This window comes from Aquarana catesbeiana, linkage group LG13, assembly GCF_042186555.1.
Source record: "Aquarana catesbeiana isolate 2022-GZ linkage group LG13, ASM4218655v1, whole genome shotgun sequence".
Classification (NCBI taxonomy): Eukaryota; Metazoa; Chordata; class Amphibia; order Anura; family Ranidae; genus Aquarana; species Aquarana catesbeiana.
Window position 1 is genome coordinate 104,541,166 of NC_133336.1, and position 25,793 is coordinate 104,566,958.

The 25,793-nt window shown below is 44.3% G+C and overlaps 1 pseudogene; it reads right to left on the minus strand.

Moving 5' to 3' along the window:
• Positions 1–16,526, minus strand: part of LOC141116541 (cyclin-dependent kinase-like 2) — a 73,155-nt pseudogene extending 56,629 nt beyond the window's left edge.
• Positions 16,527–25,793: the final 9,267 nt, after the last annotated feature.

Sequence of the window (25,793 nt, forward strand, 5' to 3'; positions counted from 1 at the left end):
AATGGAACTGGTTCTCTTGTATTTATTGATGATGTGACTGCTGACAAAAGCAGCAGGATGAATTCTGAAGTGTTTCGGGCAATATTATCTGCTCATATTCAGCAAAATGCTTCAGAACTCATTGGACGGCGCTTCACAGTGCAAATGGACAATGACCCGAAGCATACTGCGAAAGCAACCAAAGACTTTTTTAAGAGAAAGAAGTGGAATGTTATGCAATGGCCAAGTCAATCACCTGACCTGAATCCGATTGAGCATGCATTTCACTTGCTGAAGACAAAACTGAAGGGAAAATGCCCCAAGAACAAGCAGGAACTGAAGACAGTTTCAGTAGAGGCTTGGCAGTGCATCACCAGGGATGAAACCCAACGTCTGGTGATGTCTATGCATTCCAGACTTCAGGCTGTAATTGACTGCAAAGTATTTGCAAGCAAGTATTAAAAAGTGAAATTTTGATGGATGATTGTTAATCTGTCTCATTACTTTTGGTCCTTTAACCTCCCTGGCGGTATGATTATTTCAGATTTTTGATGCTGAAAGCTGTACAATTATTTTGCATAGAAATTTGGCGTTTTATATTATAGGCCTGTAATTCTTAGGAATAATTCACTTAAATCTGTCCAAACAAGAGTCTAGTAGACATCCCGGGTATGATAAAGAATTAAAAAACGAAATAAAAAATGATAATATAATAAATAACTATAAATAATTATAACAAATAATAATATAATAATAATAAAAATTATTCAATAATGTAATCAAATAAAAAACACTGAAATTTGCTCAGTTGCAGAATTGTCGCTTTTCTTTACTTTTAGTGTTTGGTGACGGATTTCCCCACAAATGAATATCGCTCAATTCTGCAAGTGATTCTAATTTATTATCGCTGTTTTCTAGCTGGTCTAAAGCCACTTTTGACATAAAGGGAAAGTTTTGGTTGCTATGGACAATCTCCAGTTTCCAGGCAGAAAGAACAGTTTTTATAATATAAAATTGCATGCAGGACACTGGACAGACCACTAGGGACAAAGGGGATGTGTAATTATTTGATACAGTACTGTAATACTGTATACTGTGTGTTTTACTTTTTGAATTTGGCATCAAACTCTGTCCCCGTGCGTCGCAACGCTTGCAGGGAACAGAGCTCAGCACTGTGAATCGAGCGAGAGACGGCGGCTTGCAGATCACAGCGGGGAGACATCGCAGGATCCAGGAGACAAGGTAAGTAACCTCTACAAGGATCCTGCGATGCAATCCCAAGTCTGGCTCGGGGATACTGCTTTTGGTATTGAAAATCCACCCCGAGCCAGACTCGGGAATACAGCTGGGGGGGTTAAAAAGTGGGAGGCACATATACAAACTGTTGTAATTCCTACACCGTTCACCTGATTTGGATGTAGATACCCTCAAATTAAAACTAAAAGTCTGCAGTTAAAGCACATCTTGTTCTTTTCATTTCAAATCCATTGTGGTGGTGTATAGAGCCAAAAAGATTAGAATTGTGTCGCTGTCCCATTATTTATGGACCTGACTGTATGTGCGACTTTGTGTTGGTCTATCACATAAAATTCCAAAAAATACATTTACGTTTTTGGTTGAAACATGACAAAATGTGGAGAATTTCAAGGGGTATGAATACTTTTTCAAGGCACTCTATATGCTGCAAAAGTCCAACCAGACAGATTGCAATCTTTTAAAGGTTATAAAGTGCTAGTCCTCAACCTTCCGTGCAGCACTAATTCCACTGCATTGTTAGAAACTGTGGATGCCACCTGCAAAAGTAAAAAAGGAGACATATCCGCCTCTAGAGAGCTGAAGCAGGTCAATCTGCGCTATAAATATGCCTTGGTAAAGCATCCTACTACTTTTTGTCTTAATCAAATTAACTGGTTGCTACATCTCTAACGCACACAGTCAATATGCAAAACTTCTAAAAATGCCATCCACTGGTCTTCCGTCAGTACAGACGTGAATATCACTATCTACTAGAGCTTAACAAACTTCTTAAAATTTGCTCCACTGACAATATGTCTTATCTGATCATGTCTTAAAAGAATTAGTGAACAGAAATGCTGTCCTTGCAGTCCCCCACACATCACTAAGTTTTGACTTAAAGTCTAGGGTCAAAATGTATTTTGCTAAGGGCTTTAATGTTATTTTTATATTAATTGGTTGGCAGTATCAGCACTAAGCATCTTGGTCAGGAGATGAAAGTCAATAAAATTGAACATTTTATTCTTTTTTAATGAGAAATATAGACAGTTAAAATATTTTCACACATTTACTCCCCACACTGGGAGGTACTTTATGTTTAACTGGGGAGCTCTGTACTTTCTGCCTCATCTGATAGTCTCTCTTAATTGTATGTTCACAACTGTATTTCTTGTATACATGAGATGTGATGGTATTTGTTGGTTTCAATATTCAGTTGCAAACCTTTAAATAAAAAAATGTAAAAATATATATACAGTACTGTATATTTTCACAAGGTATGAAAAAGAGTAATGCAAAGTATGACCATTTTTAAATTACTCAAATGCTTATCTCCTCATCAACTTTTGAATATTATGGAGAATGTATAAATATGTAAATAAAATAGGTCCAAAAACTGCATTGTCTATACATTCTGAGATGACAATAATATCATGTGAAAACAAATTAAAAAGAGTCACCCTTGCTTTACACCATAGCTGATATATTTGTTAAGTTTTTTGCAATCCAACTCTGAATCTCAAGAATAAGCAATTAATGTGATGAAGACTCGGCAGGAGATGAGTTCAGTATTGTTTTACAAACACTTGCAGAGTGCAAGTGCACAATGCAGAGCTTTTATGTACTGTAAGTGGTTGTGTTCGATGATTAAACCTTTCATAAAGGGTTGGTAAGGAAGACAAAGGCTTACATGGGTGAAAAGAAAGGCAGGGGATCCTAAAAGACATGCAGCAAGTGTGGAACGTTTAGCACACACCAATGTTTGGACCACCAAAGTTGTTCCTTTACTAGATTGACATACTGTAGTTTATTCTGGTTTTAACCTTGAACCTAGAAACTCAATTTGCTCATCTCCTTTTAGTTGCTTCTGCGAGAGAGTAAATGGCACAGAGAACAGCTAATCGGGTAAAACCCAAAACTATTTTTGACTTTGGATAGTGTGGAAAAGGTTTTGGATTTCTGTCAGGTATTTACTGCTGTCTTTGTCCTCACTGAAGAGATCTTCCATCACTTCCTGTAAGGTCACCAGGACAGGAAGTTAATTCAATCTTTACAATAGTGACAAAGACAGCAATAAAAATACTTTTTTGGTATAGTCATGAAGGGTTTGAGCCACTCTCCCACTTGGAAAGGTTTTACTGACTTTCTATGGTGAAGAAAATAGTTGTCAGGGAATTAGTAAACCAGACTGTTTGGACTGCACAGAGGAAGCCAGAAACGTATATAAGTGAATAAAATGGTGTTATTTTACATAAGTGACAGGTAAGTGAAGATAAAAGTGCACAACCAACCACAAGACCCACAAACAACAAAATAGTATGTACAATAAAATGGGAGATACCGGAACCGTAAACAGAAGCCAGGCCAAGGTCATACACCGGGAGATCAGCAGATGGTAAGGACGGGAAACCAACAGAACAGGGAGAGGATGGATGGAGGGGATGCAGGGCAGGGATCGAAGGTAACCAGGAAACAGAAGGGACAGGACCAGGAAGGGCTTGGGATAGGGACTGGATCAGATCAGGGCAGGGCAGATGCAGTCTCAAGGTCAAAATAGCAGGGAGAGAGACATCAAGGCAAGGATGTGAGGGCTTGTCGGGTATTTATCAGACTACAGTGATTGACCTCACGTTACACCTGAGCGCAGAAGGTGCTGCCTGCTCCACACTGCCGGAATACACCCGCTGGTGGACACCGGTACTATGGCCCAAGGATGCAACAGTGCCACCAGCAGGTGAGTCCTCTTATTACAAGTCCTGGATGTTGGAAGACACCCGCTGGTGGACACTGGTACTGCGGTCCTCCTCCTATGGGACGGATCCACCTCCCAGTTGGATGACTTTTTTTCCCTAATCAATGGTAATGATAGGGGGATCAGGTTTGTCCATGAGGTGAGCCAAGAAAGGATTAATTTCCTTGACCTGACCATTTCCAAAGAGGGAGATACTTTCAAAACATTTTCGTTTTTCAAAAAAACTGATCGTAACGCCTTCATTCCTATAGGGAGCTGTCATCATGACTCCTGGCTTAAGTCAATCCCTAAAAGCCAGTTTATTATAATGAGGCGCAACTGTACAGCCATTAATGATTATAAGACACAGTCTGGAATTATCTCGAGGAGATTAGAAGAAAAGGGGTACGATAGGGATTTTTTGGTGAAGGTAATGGAACAGGTGGAAACTATCGATAGGGCCTCCCTGTTGAATGAGTTCCCTAGGAAGGTCAATAAGGGACCCTCTTTACCATTCATTACCACCTTTTCCACACAACATTGCCAAATCCAAAATATTTTACGCAAGCATTGGCATTTACTGGGAAACGATAGAGTCATCAAAACCATTTTACCTGAGAAACCACAGATCGTTTTTAGGGGAGTCCCATCTCTTCGTGATAGGATTGCCCCAAATGTGGTTGATCCACCGACTAAAAAGGTGTCGTTTTTTCAGAATCTCTCAGGCTACCATCAGTGTCGCAGGTGTCAGATCTGCTCACTTAACAAAAGTAAACAAAGAAAAACCGTATCTTTCATTTCTCATAGCACATCGAGGGAACATAAAATAGAGCCCTTTGTTACGTGCAGCTCAAAGGGCGTTGTGTATTTATTGCAATGCCCGTGCGAGCTGCAATATATAGGCAGGACTAAACGGCCTATGCAAGTCCGCCTGGGAGAACATTTAACTAACATCAAAAATGGCTTCCAATTCCATTCTGTGTCCAAACATTATGCTTTATATCATAATTGCAATCCTGCAAACACCCTCTTTTTGGGCATAGATAGGTACAGTACTCACTGGAGGGAAGGTTCATTAGTTAGGGAACTATCCAGACTCGAAATGGCATGGATCCATAGGGTCCGGTGCTATACTCTATATATTATGGCCCCACTCTGAGCTCATGGCTGACCAATTGTTTTTGGAGAGTTTCAATTCGTATGGGGCCCTTTATTCAATGCCTCACATGGGGAATTACCTATGGGAAGAGGAAAGTAGAGTCTCAACCTCTCATTCTTCCATAGGGGGATTACTCATATCAAATTGACAATGGGGTCCCCATTTCATAGGTATTCCAATTTTTATTCCAAGTTTTTTAGGATAACATTTTTTCCTAGTAATTTTATTCCCTCTCACCAAATATGACTAATATATTGACCAGTTATGGCTTACCAAGCAGTCGTTTTTGGGTAACTTTAGATAACATACAGAACATGTGTGACCCAGGTATATATCCTGATGATTTTTTGCGACCCCCTTATTGTGATGCGATTTTGGGGGAGGATGAATCATCAAATTTTTTTGTATTTCTATATTATTTTATATCCCTTAGGAAACATGGGATCTGCGGCATGTGCATGTAATATTGATGGGAATTAGTTAAGGCCCTTTATTATATAAGCTGTGCCCTCTTTTTCTCAGTGCATGTATTCTGATCACACTGAAAGTCGCGATGCACTTAGCCTGTTTTTGTTTGCGATTGCTATGATTACTTGGTTTAGCATCATCAATTCAGGCTTCACGGATATTTTTAGATTATCAACCTTTATCATCCATTCATGGGGTGATGAGGAAGTTTGCTTTGTAATATTTTGTTTTTAATAAGATTTTCTGGTGGGTGTTCGTGAGGTCTAATGGAGACTAAGGATATCTTCATGGATATATCACTGTAACACACATAGCTGCTTTAGGGAAGGGCGTTTACCCTCGTGTAAAATGGCGATTTTAGCCGCGGGACGCCTGGAACTCTGAGCTGTTGGGGCGAAGGGCGTTTGCCCTCTTTCAAAATGGCGATAATGGCCACGGGACACCTTGAGCTCAGATGGGGGCGTTCCGGTGAATTGATAGGATACATATAGGTGGTGAGTCAGCACGCCGCCCGTGCCCCTAAAAGACGTCAGTTGTGACGAAACGGCGTAGGGAGGAGCGGCGTGCTGACGTCACCACTAACCTCGCTGATCCTGGAAGCAACGGGCAGCAGTTTGAAGCCGGCCAGCATTTGATTTTATACGAATTTTCCTCTACAACATTGTAAGTGCATTTCTTTTTCTTTTAATAAAATTTTTATAAAACGTGTTACGCTATGGGAGCTTTTTTTATCTATGTTTCCATGGGGAACGAGTACCCACCCATCATGTAGAAGATTCCTGTCAAGGAGGCCTATGTGGGATCCATTTTACAGTTTACACCTGAGGCTGGGGTAGACAGCCATACGCCCGCATGATCTCCTAACAAGAGATCAAAGGAGTTGGTAAGGGGCAGTTTATTTGAAGGTGGAGGAAACTTTCTGTCACCACATTTTCCCAGATGATAAAGTTACATGTCACACACTGTTTGGAAGACTGTCACTCTCTCCTTTGCAAAGAATACTCCATCTAAATGAACGTTTCACTCTATGTACTTTGCAATTGGACTGCACATGTTTATTGATTCTATGAAATAGTTTTTTTGAATCAAGAGGACAATTTACTGTCTTTTCACTGTGAGCTTATCATATGTGGATGTTTAATTTATATTTATTAAGGTGATCACATTATTTTACTGTTTGATTTCATTTCACATGTTGCAGCGCAGCTATTTTTTGTTTTACTGCGATCCAAGAGACCGACAGTGACACCAAGGGGTGAACCATTTCATGACAGTACCCCCCCTCAAAGGAGCGGCCTCCGGGCACTCCAACTAGATGGATTTGTCCAAAGTTAATGGCCTCACACCGAACAACGGATGAGGGCACGTCAGGCTCGGCATCAGGTACTTTAGACTGGGCAGCAGGCACATCAGAGCAGACAGCGGGCACATCAGAGCAGACAGCGGGCTCCGGGTCGTCGAGCTGGGCAGCAGGCTCTGGGTCGTCGAGCTGGGCAGCAGGCTCTGGAACATTATGCCGAACAGCGAGTACCGTAAGGGCAGGCTGGATCACAGGCACAGGCTCAGTGGGCTGGGTAACGGGCCCCGGCCCAGTGGGCTGGGTAACGGGCCCCGGCCCAGCAAGCTGGACACCGGGCACTGGTCTGTCAAGCCGAAAAACAGGTACTGGCTTAACAGGCCGAGTGATGGACTCCGATTTAGTAGACTGGGTAGCGGGCACTGGCTCAGCAGACTGGGTAACGTGCACCGGCTCAGAAGACTGGGTAACGGGCACCGGCTCAGAAGACTGGGTAACGGGCACCAGCTCAGAAGACTGGGTAACGGGCAACAAAACTTCAGGCTGAGACACAGGCATCGAAACTTCAGGCCGAGACACGGGCATCGAAACTTCAGGCCGAGACACGGGCACCGAAACTTCAGGCCTAGACACAGGCACCGAAACTTCAGGCCGAGACATGGGCACCGAAACTTCAGGCCGAGACATGGGAACCGAAACTTCAGGCCGAGACACGGGCACCGAAACTTCAGGCTGAGACACCATTATCAGGACATCAGGCTGGAAGGCAGTCAACGAGACACCAGGCTGGAAGGCAGGCAATGAGACATCAGGCTGAAAGGCAGGTACCAGGACATCAGACTGGAAAGCAGGCACATCAGACTGAGAAGCGAGCACATCAGACTGGAAAGCGGAGACATCAAGCTGGAAGGCAGGCATTAGGACATCAGACTGGGAAGCGGGCACATCAGACTGGGAAGCGGGCACATCAGACTGGGAAGCGGGCACCGAGACTTTGGGCTGGAATGCAGGCATCAGGACATCAGACTGGGAGGCAGGCACATCAGATTGAATAGCAGGCACACCAAACTGGAAAGTGGGCACCGAGACTTCGGGCTGGAAGGCAGGCAGGCATCAGGACAGATTGTAAAGCAGGCACATCAGACTGCAAAACGGGCACATCAGACTGGAAAGTGGGCACATCAGACTGGAAAGCAGAGACATCAAGCTGGGAGGCAGGAACCGACACATCCGGCTGGAAGGCAAGCGTCGAGACATCAGGCTGGAAGGTGGGCACATCAGACTGGAAAGCGGGAACATCAGGCTGGAAGGTGGGCACATCAGACAGGAAAGTGGAGACATTAAGCTGGAAGGCAGGCACCGAGACATCCGGCTGGAAGGCAGGCACCAAGACATCAGGCTGGAAGGCAAGCATCGAGACATCAGGCTGGAAGGCAGGCAACAAGACACCAGGCTGGAAGGCAGGCAACGAGACATCAGACTGAGAAGCAGGCACATCAGACGGGGAAGTGGAGACATCAGACTGGAAGGCAGGCACATCAGACTGGGAAGCGGGCACATCAGACTGGGAAGCGGGCACATCAGACTGGAAGGCAGGCACCGAGACATCTGGCTGGAAGGCAGGCACCGAGGCATCCGGCTGGAAGGCAGGCATTGAGACATCAGGCTGGAAGGCAAGCATCGAGATATCAGGCTGGAAGGCGGGCATATCAGACTGGAAGGCAGGCATTGAGACATCAGGCTGGAAGGTGGGCACATCAGACTGGAAAGCGGGCACAGACTGGGAAGCGGGCACATCAGACTGGAAAGTGGAGACATCAAGCTGGAAGGCAGGCACCAAGACATCAGGCTCGAAGGTGGGCACATCAGACTTAGAAGCGGGCACATCAGACTGGGAAGTGGAGACATCAAGCTGGAAGGCAGGCACTGAGACATCCGGCTGGAAGGCAGGCACTGAGACATCAGGCTGGAAGGCAAGCATCGAGACACCAGGCTGGAAAGCAGACACATCTGACTGGAAGGTAGACACATCAGGCTGGAAGGCAGGCACATCAGGCTGGAAGGCAGGCACCGAGACTTTGGGCTGGAAGGCAGGCATCAAGACATTAGACTGGGAAGCTGGCACATCAGACTGGGAAGCGGACACATCAGACTGGAAGGTAGGCACATCAGGCTGGAAGGCAGGCACATCAGGCTGGAAGGCAGGCACCAAGACTTTGGGCTGGAAGGCAGACATCAAGACATCAGACTGGGAAGCGGGCACATCTTACTGGAAGGCAGGTACATCAGGCTGGAAGGCAGGCACATCAGGCTGGATAGCAGGCACAGGGTTGGCAGGTTTAGGTGAGTCATCAAGTTCAACTGGCATGAACGTAGGCTGGAACAGGTTGGTTGGTGTGAAGGCAGGTTGGATTACTGGCAAGATGGTGTGGGTCGGGAAGAACTTTCGTTTCTTTTTTGGTTTAGCCACTGCAGCTTTGTACGTAGGTGCAGGGTCGTAAGAAAAATATGTAGCTGGGCAAAAGGAAGACCAAGAAACAGTGGCTGGAGGAGGGTTCTGTGGGGTTGTTACAGGTGGAGGAGAAGAGACAGTTGGATTAAAGGCAGGATAGGTGCAGCACTTGGAGACTGGGTAGTAGTATTTGGTAGGGAGCTGAGTAAACTGGGCTGTAGCTGAGGTTGCCATAGGTGACGGGGAGATAGATTTTTGGGAAGGCAGGTGATTAATGGCAGGGCTGGGTTGTTGTAACTTGGCTAAATAAAGGAGATCTGACCATGCCTGTAGCACAGGTTGAACAAACATTGATTCACACACAGCCTGACTAACCAGAGATTGCACTGAATGGATGCAATCAGACAACACCTGCTGTGAACAAGAGGCATAACGTTCCATGAAAAAGGCTGGATCATCCTCTAATAACCATACCAGGGATTCAACTTGGCCATAATTGAAGGGGGGAGAAAAATCATTGCTTCCTTCGGGAAAACATGACAGGGCTGGGTTTGCACATAACCGTATCAGGGGCTGAACATCTTCAAAAGACATGTAACCCTGATCCACTAGGGAATGAGCTGATTGGATCGTTTCCATCAGCTGGTCACTGGTCCAATCTTTTAAAATCTGGCGGCAATATTCGCCATCCTCTTCCGCTAGCAGAGAATAATAGGTAATTTCATTTAAATCCATCTTAATACGTCCAACAAAACAGGGTGATTCCTCAGTGCAGCCACGTCTGGTAAGGATAGCCTTGGTGTACTGTCAGGGAATTAGTAAACCAGACTGTGTGGACTGCACAGAAGAAGCCAGAAACGTATATAAGTGAATAAAAATGGTGTTATCTTACATAAGTGACAGGTAAGTGAAGATAATAGTGCAGAACCAACCACAAGACCCACAAACAACAAAATAGTATGTACAATAAAATGGGAGATACCGGAACCGTAAACAGAAGCTAGGCCAAGGTCATACACCGGGAGATCAGCAGATGGTAAGGACGGGAAACCAATAGAACAGGGAGAGGATGGATGGAGGGGATGCAGCGCAGGGATCGAAGGTAACCAAGAAACAGAAGGGACAGGACCAGGAAGGGCTTGGGATAGGGACTGGATCAGATCAGGTCAGGGCAGATGCAGTCTCAAGGTCAAAATAGCAGGGAGAGAGTCACCAAGGCAAGGATGTGAGGGCTTGCTGGGTATTTATCAGACTGCAGTGATTGACCTCACGTTACACCTGAGCGCAGAAGGTGCTGCCTGCTCCACACTGCCGGAATACACCCGCTGGTGGACACCGGTACTACGGCCCAAGGATGCAACAGTGCCACCAGCAGGTGAGTCCTCTTATTACAAGTCCTGGATGTTGGAAGACACCCGCTGGTGGACACTGGTACTGCGATCCAAGAGACCGACAGTGACACCAACAGGTGAACCATTTCATGACAATAGTACATGAGGAGAAATATTTTCAAAAAGGACACCTCAATAAAACCTGATGGATGTTACATCTCATTTTATTTAAAACCAAAGAAAAGGTTTGACTGTTCCACATTAACATCACTGGCAGAAAAATCTGAGTATGATTCAAAAATCCCAGAGTAGTCAAAAGGCCACAGTGTCATGATTTGTGATGGTGGTGTAGGGTTGAGGTGTTTGAACAGGTTGAGGTTCAAACCCATTCATGGCTTCTTCCCCTTCACTTGTGACCCTCTCGCCTTATTGGAAAATGTATATTCAAAGCCCCTCTCCTTCTCACCTACCACACCTTACATGATGTTACAATAAATTTGTGTCATTGTTTATTCCCTAACCAGCAGGTATAAAAAGCTGTAGTGGTAACATGGCTAATATACAGTATATTCAGACAAAGATGATATCCTGTTATAATGAGACAGCTTAAAGGGTTCATGCATTTTGTAAGAGGCGTTTAGATGTATTACTGTAATTAGCACTGATGAGAAAACTGGAGCAGAATTAGTGGAGTTCTTAGAGAGCTGCTAAAAATGAATAGTAGGCCGAGTCTGTCCCTTGGAGAGTTGCGCAATTTGGTCGCACCTCTAATTGGATTACCAATAACGCAAAGCTCTCTGAGGACTGACAGTTTGTCAAATTTCATTTCTCATGTTTTGGACACTAGCCTTGACATACTCTTACACTGTGAACTTATTGATGATCTTTTACTATAAACCTTTGCATTTTCTTAATATCTGGGAAATGTACATACACACATGCTTGTATAAAAACAAAATTTCAAATGAATTATTCTGTCAATAAATAACTAGTTTGTGTATTACAATAGACCAGTGTAGTATTTTATCACATGCTACGTGTAAGTAGTTGCAATGAGTTTTTTCAAGTTTTTGAATAAATAAATGTTTACCTACATAGTTAGCAGTGAGGCCAATCATGGTTTTTCTCTATAAGGGAGTATTTACTACTAAATGTTAAACATATAGTGAAAACGAAGCATCATTCCACGACCAACAGTAGATGTTTTCTAGCTGTTTTATAACACAATTCAGGCCCTAGTAGCTCTACCAGACAGGTTAATGCAGTGCTATATGATTGTGATACTTAGCCATATTATTAATGCAGTGCTATATGATTGTGATAGTTAGGCCTCATGCCCACGGACGTTTTTACAGCCGCTTTTTTGAGCGTTTTATGCAGCTTAAAAACGCCTCTCCATGTTAGTCTATGGCCTCATGCCCACCATGGCATTTTTGAGCTGTAAATGGCATAGCCGTTTTTAAGCTGCAAAAAAAAACCCAGGACCAGTGCGTTCTGAGGCTCCAGCGCTAGAGCTGTAAAAACGTCAGATGTCTGCAAAAGGTGTTAAACACTTAACGCTGTGTTAAGCCTCGTCCAGCGTTTCTGTCTCTATTCAAAATCAATGGTTCCCTATGGGAGCCTATTGATTTGAAGAGAGGTTGCACCAGAAGTCGGATCAAGAGGATGTTGTGTGCTGAGAATCTTGAGGGGGGAGCGCGAAAATAAAAAAAAAAAAAAATTGTGTGAGGTTCCCCCCTATTGTCCTAGTAATGTGCATTAAATTCAATGCAAAACGCGGATAAAATCGCGTTTTTTTCCTGGTGTCTGTACTGGCTTTACAGCCCGATTTTTAAAACGTCCGTGGGCATGTAGCCTTAGCTATATGATTTAAATTCACTGACACTTCCTAAAAGTCAGCCACTGACTGGTAACCAATCTGATATAAAGAGAATTTACAGATTATTTCCAGATCCATATATTCAGATTATCCAATTGCACTTTTTCGTATGGTTCTACTGCACCACATGATAAGTCAGTGCTTCATGGCACACGATACACCAATGGTCTTCATCTGGCTATGATTAGGTGCATGCCATGTTACTTTGTGGTCAAGATTTTGAGGTCCTGAGGAAGCAATGTTTGTGAAACGCATCGACCTCTTTTTTTTTTTTTAAATCTTTATTTTTATTTTTCCACAATAATAGTAATACAGTATTACATATGAGTACATCAACACCTACATCTTCTATTTTACAAATACTATCTTCTTGAAAATTGCCAATTACTATCATCTTTTATGTTATCTTTAGGCAAAAACTCATTTCATCGTGCCTTCTTATTATTCTAATACATACCAGTAATAATTCTTACTCTTATTACATTTTCCTTAACCTGGGATAGCCCTGGTTATCCTCCATAACCCAAAAAAAAAATTAAAAAAAAAAAATTAAAAAAAGGAAAAGAAGCACAGAAGAAGAAAAGAGAGACAAGAAAAAAAAAATTAATATTATGCCCCCTCGTACCGTCCACCCCTCCCCCTCCCCCGCTAGAAATTTTATTTAGGGATTCTGCTCCCTGTATATAATATAGGGAGTCCAGACTTCCCGATATCTGTCTTCTTGCTCTCTCAGCGTCATGGTAAGATTTTCCATTTGTTGGATCTCTGTTATTCTACTAATCCACTGTATTTTTGTCGGAGCTACCGTGCTTTACCAGAGTGGCGGGATACAAGCTTTTGCTGCTGTAAGCAGGTGCCTTAAAAGGGATTTTTTATATTTATCGATAGATAGCGGAATATCGTGCAGCAAAAAAGCTGCCGGATTTTCTCCAAGAGACACACCTGTAATTTCTTTAACTATTTCAGAGACCATTTTGCAAAATTCTTCAGTCTAGTACAATCCCAAAATATGTGTAACATGGTGCCCTCTGCACCCTGGCAGCGCCAGCATAGATTGGATATTTGTGGAAATATCCGATTCAATACTTCCGGGGTTCTATACCACCTAGTCAAAATTTTATACCCCCCTTCTTGGTATCTGGTTGCCATTGACGCCTTATGCGTAAGCATAAAGATCTTATTTTTCTGTGTCTCAGAGAAAGTAACCCCGAGGTCCCTCTCCCATGCTTGTATAAAAGCCAGTTCTTGTGGGGCTTCTAACTCTGTCAACAATGCGTACATAAATGAGAGTGAGTGTCTCAATGGTTCACCCTTTAGGCATATCTGTTCAAACCTAGATGGAGTACGTACCACCGGCACTCGTTGCATAATTGATTGAAGGAAGGCATTAAGCTGTATTTGCCTGAATGGGTCTAAGTCAGACGAGAACACTTGTTCAATCTCCCCCTTAGTCAACACGTGATTGTCAATTGAGAAATGTATGATCCTGCTAATACCTCGTCGCCTCAGATCCTTGAAATCCTGGTCTATAAGGCCTGGCTTGAAAACCGAGGTACCCAGGATTGGTATCATGGGACTTGGATGTGTCGACATCTTAGTTTTCTTAAATGTCTTTTTGATGGATTGGAGCGTAGCACCCACAGTGGGGTGTCTTCTCGCCGCCTGTGGTATCTCTACATCCAAGAGCCATGCTATTCCCTCCAAGGGTATATCCATCATTGCTTGTTCCATATGTATCCAAGGCTTTTCCTTATGGAGTACACACCAATCCACTACCCATGCTAGATGTGATGCTTCATAATAGCCCACCGGATCCGGAAATCCCACCCCTCCTCTCTCCTTTGGTAATGTCAGAATATCTCTACGTATTCTCGCTGTTTTGCCCGCCCATATAAACCTCACAAATCTTGATCTCAGGTCCCTCAGAAACCCAGAGGAGAGCTTTATAGGTAGGGTCTGGAACAGGTATAGCAATCTCAGCATTATATTCATTTTGATGATATTAATTCTACCAAACCACGTGAAAACTTCTTTATCCCACCACTGAAAATCTCATTTAATCTGTCGTACCAATGGGGCAAAATTAAGTTCGAACACTCTATTAAGCTTATTCTGTATTTTAGTCCCTAGATAGCATATATATGAATCTGTCCATCTAAAAGCAAAATAATCCGAAAGCTGATGTTGCAGCGCAGTATTCACTTCCACACCCATCGCTTCCGATTTACTATAATTTACCTTGAAATTGGATATCCCTCCATATATGCGTAACTCCGATAATAAGGACGGTAAAGATACAACTGGAGAGGTTATAAAAAATAGCAAATCATCCACATATGCGGCCAATTTATGTTCTTCTCCTTTTATTGAAATGCCCCTAATGTCTGGGTTGGCCCGTATTGTTCTCAGAAAGGGTTCTAGTGTGAGAATAAATATGATAGGTGAGAGTGGACAACCCTGCCGCGTTCCGTTATTTATAGCGAATGGTTCAGACATTCTATCATTAATCTTCACCCTCACTTTAGGATATGAATACAGACTAGAAATCCAGTCCTGCATCCCACTTTTCAAACCTATATGCTGTAACGTGGCTCTCAGGAATGTCCAGTCTACCCTATCAAATGCTTTTTCCGCATCGGTGGATATAAGCACTAGGGGTTTTTGATCGTATTGATACATATATATATATATATATATATATATATATATATATATATATATATATATATATGGCATTTAGAACCCTTTGCGTGTTTTCTCTACCCTGTCTATTAGGGGTAAACCCCACTTGGTCCTGGTGCACTAAAGCGGGGATGTATGTCAGTAATCTATTAGCTAGTACTTTTGTAAAGATCTTAAGGTCTACATTTAGCAACGAAATTGGACGATAGGTAGCACATAGGGCTGGATCCTTTCCCTCCTTAGTGATTATTGTTATGTGAGCCATTAATGTTTCCACGGGCATCATTTGCCCATCACGTATTGAGTTAAAAGCAGCTAGGAATTTAGGTGACAATTTTTCAGAAAAGGTCTTATAATACAACAAGGTGTACCCATCGGGACCTGGGGCCTTACCTGGCTTCAGTGATTTCAGGGCTTCTGAAAATTCTTCTATTGTAATTGGACCATCTATGTCTCCTGCTCCTTCTTCAGGTATCTTAGGCATTTCTGAAGCCAATATGTATTCTTTTGCCGACTCCCATCTATTAGATGTCCATGAAGTAGGCAATTGGCCCTCTATCTGATATAGATTGGCATAGTAATCTCTAAATGCCTTCGCAATTGCCTGTGAGGAGCTGACTAGCATATCTCCCTGGGTTTTAATACAATCAATATGATTCCGAGCTCTCGTCTTTCTGAACGCATAGCTTTTGCTTTATCCATTAATAATAGATTTAACTCATCCCGTAAGCCCAAGAGTTTCTCCTCCGTCTGTTGAGCATGCCAATCGTGCCAATTCAAGTACCCGGATTTCTCCAAGCAGGGTGTCCAGCTTAGCGCTGAGAGAGCGTTTCCTGTGAGCTCCTAAAGATATGAGAATTTCTCTGATATAACATTTATGTGCTTCCCATCTGCTAAATGGGGTTGTTTCCTCTGATTCATTAATTATAAAGAAGGATTCCAGTTCCTGAGCTATCTGATTCTCATACTCTGGTTCTTTCAGGAGTGTCTCATTCATCTTCCAGTTCCATTCCCGGGGACTAATGTCTCCCCATTCTATAACACAATTGGTTGGCGCGTGGTCCGATAATGTGAATGAGCCTATGGATGCCTCCAATATACACGACAGTGCGTTCTGTGATAGAAAGATATAGTCAATTCTAGTATATGTCTTGTGTTTAGCTGAAAAAAAGGTATAATCTCTGTCGTGAACATAGAGGGTTCTCCAAGTGTCCATTAATTGCAAATCTTGTAGCAGTCTCTTTGCTCTGCACAGTTTTATATAAGATAAATGAGATACTCCTTTTGAGACATCCAGAGCAGGATCCAATGCCATGTTCAGGTCCCCTCCCATCATCAGAATCCCCTCTTTATTTTGATGTACCAAATTCAGATATGTCTCAAGAGCTGAGACTTGATCCTCATTTGGTAGATACAAGTTTACTAACGTAACCTTTTGTTCACATAGAAATCCTTTTACGATAAGAAGAGGACCTACCTCATCCGTAATTATTGTAGATTCTTTCCATGGTATCTGATTCAAAATCAGAATTGATACTCCATTCGTCTTTGTGGTCTGGGAGGCACCATGGTACACTATGGGAAATCTGTGATTCCCCAATTTTGGGATTTTATCATTTCTAAAATGTGTCTCTTGTAAAAAAATGATTTGGGATTTCAACCTCCCCAGTTCAGTTAGCAATCTAGTGCGTTTCTCTGGACTATTTAGCCCCTTCACATTGTAAGAAGTCAGAGTTATCCTAGTCATTTTACCCTTTCACTCTAGCAAGTCACCAGTGCAGGGGGTACATGGGGGGAGGAGGGACGGGACAGGGAGGCCAACCCCACCCAGGACCAAAAAATAAATAAATAAATAAATAAATAAATAAAATCTTTTAAAAAAAAACTAAAAAAATCGACCTCTTGACAGAGTAGCAAAGAAGTGAAATATTCCTTTAAATATCGTACCTGGGGGGTATAGTATGCCTGTAAAGTGGCACATTTTTCCCGTGCTTAGAACAGTCCCTGCACAAAATGACATTTTTAAAGGAATAAAAGTAATTTAAAACTGCTTGCGGCTTTAATGTAATGTCAGGTCCCGGCAATATGGATGAAAATCAGTGAGACAAATGGCATGGGTACCCCCCCAGTCCATTACCAGGCCCTTTGGGTCTTGTATAGATATTAAGAGGAACCCCACACCCAAATTAAAAAAAGGAAAGGCGTGGGGCCCCCGGGCCCTATATACTCTGAACAGCAGTATACAGGCAGTGCAAAGAAGACAGGGACTGTAGGTTTGTTGTCGAGTTGAATCTATTTGTAATTTTGAACTGGTATATTTTTAAAGTGTAGCTTCAGCCAAAAAATCTTTTTTTAAGCTTTTTGGAAAACATAGGGAAGGGTTATCACCCCTGTAACATTTGTTTTGCTGTCTGTGCACCTCCTCAGAAGATTTCACCTCACTTTCTGTCCCAATGGCAAATGTTTTTTGAAAATTTAGGGGTTTTAGTGAAACAAGGATTGGTGATAAAGCATCAGTGAAGAGGAGACACGTTTTTCCCATATTAACTCTTACAGGAGAGAATTTCCCTTCCTAAGGGTAGATTTCATCTCACTTCCTGTTGTCTCCTTCCATTTGCAAGTAGGAGTCGTTTGTAAGTTGGATGTTTGAAAGTAGGGGCCTGCCCTATATACTCTGCAGAAATTGGGGCCTTAGGTGTTGGTGTTGTCACAACACTGTAAGGCCTCACAGTTACTCTTGGTGGGCGCAGGAACAAGCCCTGCTGTGAAATATTAGATCAAGAATTGTAATTACATGCCATTGTTGAACAGTGGTAGAAAAATTGGGCCTTTGGTGGTGGTGGTGGTTTTGGTGCTGGTGCCACAACACTGTAAGCCCTCACAGTTACTCTTGGTGGGCGCAGGAATGGGCCCTGCTGTGAAATATTATATCAAGAATTGTAATTACATGCACCTGTTGAACAGGGGCAGAAAAATTGGGCCTTTGGTGGTGGTAGTGGTGGTGTTGCCACAACACTGTAAGCCCTCACAGTTACTCTTGGTGGGAGCAGGAATGGGCCCTGCTGTGAAATATTAGATCAAGAATTGTAATTACATGTCCCTGTTGAACAGGGGCAGAAAAATTGGGCCTTAGGCACTGGTGCCACAACACTGCAACCCCTCACAGATGCTATAGTTGGAGTGCAGGAATGAGTACTGCTGCAAAGTATTGCATCAAAAATTGTAATTATACGCCCCTGTTAAACAGGGGCTGAAAATTTGGGCCTTGGGCACTGGTGCTGGTGCCACAACACTGCAACCCCTCACAGATACTCTAGTTGGAGCTCAGGAATAATCCCTGCTGCAAAGAATTGCATCAAGAATTCTAATTACATGCCCCTGTTAAACAGGGGCAGAAAAATTGGGCCTTAGCCACTGCTGCCACAACACTGCAACCCCTCACAGATACTATAGTTGGAGCGCAAGAATGAGCCCTGCTGCAAAGTATTGCATCAAAAATTGTAATTATACGCCCCTGTTAAACAGGGGCTTGAAATTTGGGCCTTGGGCACTGGTGCTGGTGCCACAACACTGCAACCCCTCAAAGATACTCTAGTTAGAGCTCAGGAATGAGCCCTGCTGCAAAGAATTGCATTAAGAATTGTAATTACATGCCCCTGTTAAACAGGGGCAGAAAAATTTGGCCTTAGCCACTGCTGCCACAACACTGCAACCCCTCACAGATATTATAGTTGGAGCGCAGGAATGAGCCCTGCTGCAAAGTATTGCATCAAAAATTGTAATTATACGCCCCTGTTAAACAGGGGCTGAAAATTTGGGCCTTGGGCACTGGTGCTGGTGCCACAACACTGCAACCCCTCACAGATACTCTAGTTGGAGCTCAGGAATGAGCCCTGCTGCAAAGAATTGCATCAAGAATTGTAATTACATGCCCCTGTTAAACAGGGGCAGAAAAATTTGGCCTTAGCCACTGCTGCCACAACACTGCAACCCCTCACAGATATTATAGTTGGAGCGCAGGAATGAGCCCTGCTGCAAAGTATTGCATCAAAAATTGTAATTATATGCCCCTGTTAAACAGGGGCTGAAAAATTGAGCCTTAGCCACTGGTGGCGGTGCCAAGAACCAAAAATGTTCTTACAAGTTATCAGCATGAAAATTGAGGAGGAAGAGGATTGTCACTCAGCATAACAGGATAGTCACTCAGCATCAGCATAGGCCAGCGATGGCGAACCTTGGCACCCCAGATGTTTTGGAACTACATTTCCCATGATACTCATGCACTCTGCAGTGTAGCTGAGCATCATGGGAAATGTAGTTCCAAAACATCTGGGGTGCCAAGGTTCGCCATCACTGGCATAGGCAGTCTTGAAGGGATCTCACATTAAAAAAAAAATATTCGGTTACATATGCATCAGGTGCTTGGTAGCTGGTGATCCAAGACTGATTCATTTTTATGAAGGTCAGCTGATCAACTGATTCGGTGGACAGACACACCCTGTGATCGGTTACAAAGCCTCCAGCAGCACTGAATGTGCGTTCCAAAAGAACGCTGAATGCAGGACAGGCCAGTAGCTCAATTGCATACTGTGCAAGCTCTGGCCAGTAATCCATCCTCAAGACCCAGTAACCCAGAGGATTTTCGGTGGGAAAGGTGTCCAAGTCTGATCTTGCCCCTAGGTAATCCTGCACCATGTGAATCAGACGCTGGCGATGGTTGCTGGAACCGATCATACCTTGGGGCTGCGGACTAAAAAATTGTCTGAACGCATCGGTCCTTCTGTGACTGATCAAAGCCTCAGCAACACGTTGTCCAGTAGGACCAGGAAATTGTAACCTCACAGGCTCTGGAAACTCATTGCACAAACCTTTCTGCAAGGCCTCCCGAAGATGTTTCATCCTCTGCTCCTTCTGCGACGGCAAGATAAGGTCCGCAACCTTACCCTTGTAACGTGGATCGAGGAGGGTTGCCAGCCAGTAACGATCCCTCCCCCTGATACCATGAATACGAGGATCCTTCCGCAGGCTTTGCAGGATCAGGGAGGCCATGCAGCATAGGTTTGCTGAGGCATTCGTGAGAGAAAGAGAGTCCTCTGGGTCACTAAAGATGACGTGATCCGCAGCCACCTCCTCCCAGCTACGTACAAGTCCTTGGGTTTCTTCGGACTGTAAATGATCCCTTGAAGACTGCTGCTGATGCTGAGTGCCAGGCTCCACCTCCATGCTGACACAATCCTCCTCCTCCTCTTCCTGTGTGATCGGCGGGCAGGCAGGAACACTGTCTGGATAAAGGGGGCTTTGAGAGCTAAGGAAGTCCTCCTCTTCCTGCCTCTGTTCTGCCTCAAGTGCCCTGTCCATTATTCCATGCAGCGTGGGCTCCAACAGGTGGACAAGGGGGGCAGTGTCACTGATGCATGCACTGTCACTGCTCACCATCCTCGTGGCCTCCTCAAATGGTGACAGGACAGTGCATGCATCCCTGATCATGGCCCACTGGCGTGGGGAAAAAAACAAGCTCCCCTGACCCTCTCCTGGTGCCATAGTCGCACAGGTACTCATTGATGGCCCTCTGCTGCATGTGCAGCCGCTGCAGCATGGCCAATGTTGAGTTCCACCTGGTGGGCATGTCACAGATTAGGCGGTTCTTGGGCAGGTTAAATTCCTTTTGGAGGTCAGCCAGCCGAGCACTGGCATTATATGACCTGCGGAAATGCATACAGGCTTTCCTGGCCTGCCTCAGGACATCCTGTAAGCCCGGGTACCTGCCCAAGAACCACTGCACCACCAAGTTAAGGATGTGAGCCAAACAGGGCACATGGGTCAGTTGTTACTGTCGAAGGGCGGAGAGGAGGTTGGTGCCATTGTCGCAAACCACCATACTTGCCTTAAGCTGGCATGGCATCAACCACCTCTGAACCTGTCCCTGCAAAGCTGACAGAATCTCTGCCCCAGTGTGACTCCTGTCCCCCAAGCACACCAGCTCAAGCACCGCATGGCATCTTTTGGCCTGCATGCTTTTTGTAGCCCCTTGCATGCCTACGGAGCACCGCTGGTTCCGAAGACAAATCAGCACAGGAAGAGGCCATGGAGGAAGAAGAAGAGGAGGGGGTGGAGGAGAGAGGTGTGGCAGAATCACCACTAGTAGTATTTTGGAGGCATAAGGTGCATCCTTCCCAGCTGCCAGAAGAGTCTCCCAGTGCGCGGTGAAAGATAGGTAACATCCCTGTCCATGCCTGCTGGACCATGAGTCAGCGGTAATATGCTCCTTACCACTGACTGCCCTGTCCAGTGAGGCCAAAACATTGCCTTCCACGTGCCAGTAGAGAGCCGGAATCGCCTTCCGTGAGAAAAAGTGGCGTTTGGGAACCTGCCACTGAGGAACCGCACATTCCACAAACTCACGGAAGGGGGGAGAGTCTACCAACTGAAAAGGCAGCAGTTGAAGTGCTAGCAATTTAGCCAAGCTAGCATTCAACCGCTGGGCATGTGGATGGCTGGGAGCGAACTTCTTTCGGCGGTGAGCAGCTGGGGCAGGGAAATTTGCCTGGTACAATCTGACATTGGAGTACCGATAGCAGATTGCCCGCAAGTACTTGGCTGTGTATAGTAGGGTTGGAGATCCCAGCTGATGAGGAGCAAAGAGAGGTCCACTTTGTTCTTTGGTGTGGGTCTTTTAGGTATGCTTGCCAACGAACTGCATGGCAGGTCGACATATGTCTGGTCAAGCATGTGGTACCCAAGCGGGTGATGTTTTGGTCACGCGAGATACGCTTGAGACATATGTTGCAAATAGCAGTGGTGGGATCTGATGCACTCGTCTCAAAAAAGGCCCACACCAAAGAACTTTTGGAATAACGCGCAGAGACAGCAGCACCCTGCACATGCAGAGGTCTGTGGTGCGATGCAGTCGATGTGCTGCCCTTAAGCTGGCCCCTGGAGGGCATCCTGCCTCTTTGGAGATGTGCCGCCTCCTTCTCCTCTCTCATATAAGGCACCCACGTGGAGTCAGAGACCTCATCATCCCCTCCCTCCTCATCACTGGAGCAAAGCTGGCAGTATGCTGCAGCTGGGGGAACATGACTGCCAAATTGCTGTCCTTCTTGGGCACCCCCTCTCTCTGGGCTCACGTTACTGCCTTCCTCTAGCTGGGTACCATCATCGGAGCCTTCAAAACGCTGGGCATCCTCCTGGAGCATGTACCCAACACTGTGGTCAAACAGTTTGGGGGACTCCTCAGGAGGACATGGTGGGGCTAGGGAAGGAGTGACTGATGCCATTGAGCAGAGGGAAGAGGCCGCATTGGCAGCTGCTTTGCCAGACAAAGTACCCTGAGCCTGGGTGAGAGAGGATGAGGAGGATGAGGACGGCTTGGTAATCCACTCTACCAAGTCTTCCGCATGTTGCGGCTCAACATGGCCTGCTGCCGAAAAAAAGGACAAGTGTTTCCCACAGCCACGTGCTGATGAGGATGCAGCGTCTCCACGACCAGCACTGTTGCCTCTAGACATAGAGCCTGCTTGCCCTCTTTTATTGTCTTGTGACTGTCTGCCTCTCCTTGTTGGCCTTCCAGACATACTAATGGACTACAGTGAGATGTAGCTGCACAAAGCTGGGATGTATATATATACTGATACTGCAGCTAGCAGAATCAACTGCCTGCCTGTAGTATTATTAGTATGAGAACACCAGCAATTGTCTTCAGGTAGCTTTAGGTGCACACTGAGCAGAGGACACAGTACACTAACTGTAAATACTGCAGCTGCCTGCCTGTGGTATTAATAGGATCAGAACAACAGCAATTTCCTTCAGGTAGCTTTAGGTGCACACTGTGCAGAGGACACAGTACACTAACTGTAAATACTGCAGCTGCCCGCCTGTGGTACTAATATGATCAGAAGAACACCACCAATTTTCTTCAGGTAGCTTTAGGTGCACACTGTGCAGAGGACACAGTACACTAACTGTAAATACTACAGCTGCCTGCCTGTGGTAATAATAGAAACACAAGAATCGCGCTAGATTAAGAAAATAAACACTAAGTGGAAAAATTAGTGAATAGATAAAAAATCATTGCAAAAACAAATGATAAATAAGCCTAATCGCACGCATGTGCAAAATAGAGTAAATACAATAATAATAAAGTCTCTGTGAATGGTGGTATCTAGTAATGTCCACCTGTGCAAAACAAAAAAAGTCCACATGAAAACGATCTTGATCCAGTGAAGAAATGTGATCCACCACCGAAGATACAAGGGGTTACTTCTTACCAGAAAGCCATGATCCCCCACCACAGAGGATCATAGCAAGCAAAACAGCTGTGACTTTAACTTGGCCTTTAGTCCGGTATGTCGGCCGTACAGACTCGGACAGACCCGTCCTACTGGAAATGCGAGCAATGACTGGAGGTGACGTCAGCGCATCGTCCTGCTCCGCCCTACAGGTTTCGTAATAAGATTACGTCATCCAGGGGCACGTAGTAATCAGTTTAAGTGCCTCCATCATCCCACTGTGAGGTCAGTCTCTCCCTCTTCCCCACCCTCCCTGTCAGCTCAGTAGTCTATGTAGCGAGAGCTGATCTCCTCCCCACCCCTCCCCTTCTGCCGCTATTCTGCTGCAATATCTAACATAATGACTTTTATCCCCTCTGTTTATAAAGATGTAAAGTGAGAAAGGTTATTTAGCATTATCATTTTCAAAAAACACACACACACTGTAGTTTATGTCATTGGACCTGACTTTGGACCTGAAACGGACCAAAAGATGCACAGGGCTCCTCTGCAATTCGCACCAGAGCTGCAGCTGAGATGTGTGAAGCAGCTCCATAGGGAGACGGTCACAATCTCCTGCTATGCAAATTGGATGCGGAGAAACCCATATCCAATTCGCATAAGTGTGAATCCAGCTTAAATGTAGCAATTAGCAACTAAATCCCTGGTGCAAAACACGTTGCGCCACCAGTTCTCTCTGTGCAGCCTACTATATCCTGGGCAGAGTGGCAGTGTGATGCCAGATGCAGAGTCTCCGTGTTTCCTCACACAGCACTAAAATGAAGTCACTACTCTCACAAAGAGTGATCTCTGTGTCCTCTTTGGAGAAATGCATCATCATCTTCTGTCCTAACAAGAAGTGAAAACCCCCTCTTTCCACCCAATAAAAAAACAGATGGCAATATAACCTAACAGAGGTTTTAACTCTTTCCCACTTGATCCAAACCAAAAAACTGCATTGATTGGACCTTTAAAACATGAATACATACTGGAAGATTATTTAAGTTCACCTTTTTTAATGTATACCTAAAAAAATTGTTGAAAAGATGATATACTCATTTTCTGGTAAGCTGAAGTAACAAACAAAAAATTTGCTTAAATTCTCCTGCAAAAGAAATGCTCTTATACTCACTTCTCTTGTTGTGGCCTGTGTCTCTTACCTCCCTTCCATTCTAGCACTGCAGCTTCCATTAGTCTCTTTGGCATTCCAAGCATTCTGGGAGTGCTGGATGACCATGTTGCATGCTGTGGTTCTAACCTCTGACCATGACCTCAGTGCAGGACTTAGCACTGATAAAGGGGTTAGAGGATGGAATGGAGGGAAGGATGGATATACAAGCTGACCATAAGTATAAGAGATCTTCTACTGCAGGAGGCTTTGACCTCGATCGTTTCAAACAACTGACAGAATCAAGGGAACTGATTATGTATTAGCATCAGTAGACTTGCATAACTAGACATGTAGGGTGTGGAGGAATCAGTGGAAAAAAAGAATCTTTCAAAGTGAATACTGCTGATTTGAGATATGTTTATGCACTCTAAAATTTTCTGAGAACAATTTGTGTAGAATGCTTTTTAAAAAACAGGTGTTGCCAATGAGGCATTTGTCAATAGATGAGTCTAATGTGACCAGGTTAATCACATACTATTAAGTGATTAAAATGTGAGTTTTGCCCTTATTTCAGAAGCTTAGTTTAGGTCGACTTTGCTTCCATTTTTTGCATCCATAAGGTTATTATAAAGAAAAGAGAATAATTTTTCATTGTGTAGTACAAATACAAGCCATATAGCAGAAGGAAATCCTTTCCGGACCTGACAGCACACTTGAATATGCTTAATGATGATCTACATGTAGTGCTTATTATATTATCAATTATAGGATCCTACAGAGAAACCTAGAACTCATTACTGGAATCATCCGACAAGATGGGAAATGAGAATTTACCGTGTCTTGCCTGGCCCCAGGCTTTTTCTCCCGTACACCTTTTAAAAGTAATAATGTTGTCTTTAGTTTTCTTCTACATATCAAGAAATTAATTGCAACAAGGCAGATAAGAGTATGGCGCATAGTGATCACAGGGAGATGGTGTGACTGGTGGACCTTAAAGACAATTTTATACCACTCCAATTGCATTACCCTCCCCCTGCCCACACACCTCAATGCCCACACTGTCAGTGTGTTTCACTGCAGAAAACAACAATATGATGGCCCTAATACAAGAATTATTTCCAGTCCACATCTTTGTCCCAGTGCTTCCGCTGATGCTTCACTGAAGAGATTTACTGAACATTCATTTCTCAGGAAATTTATCTCT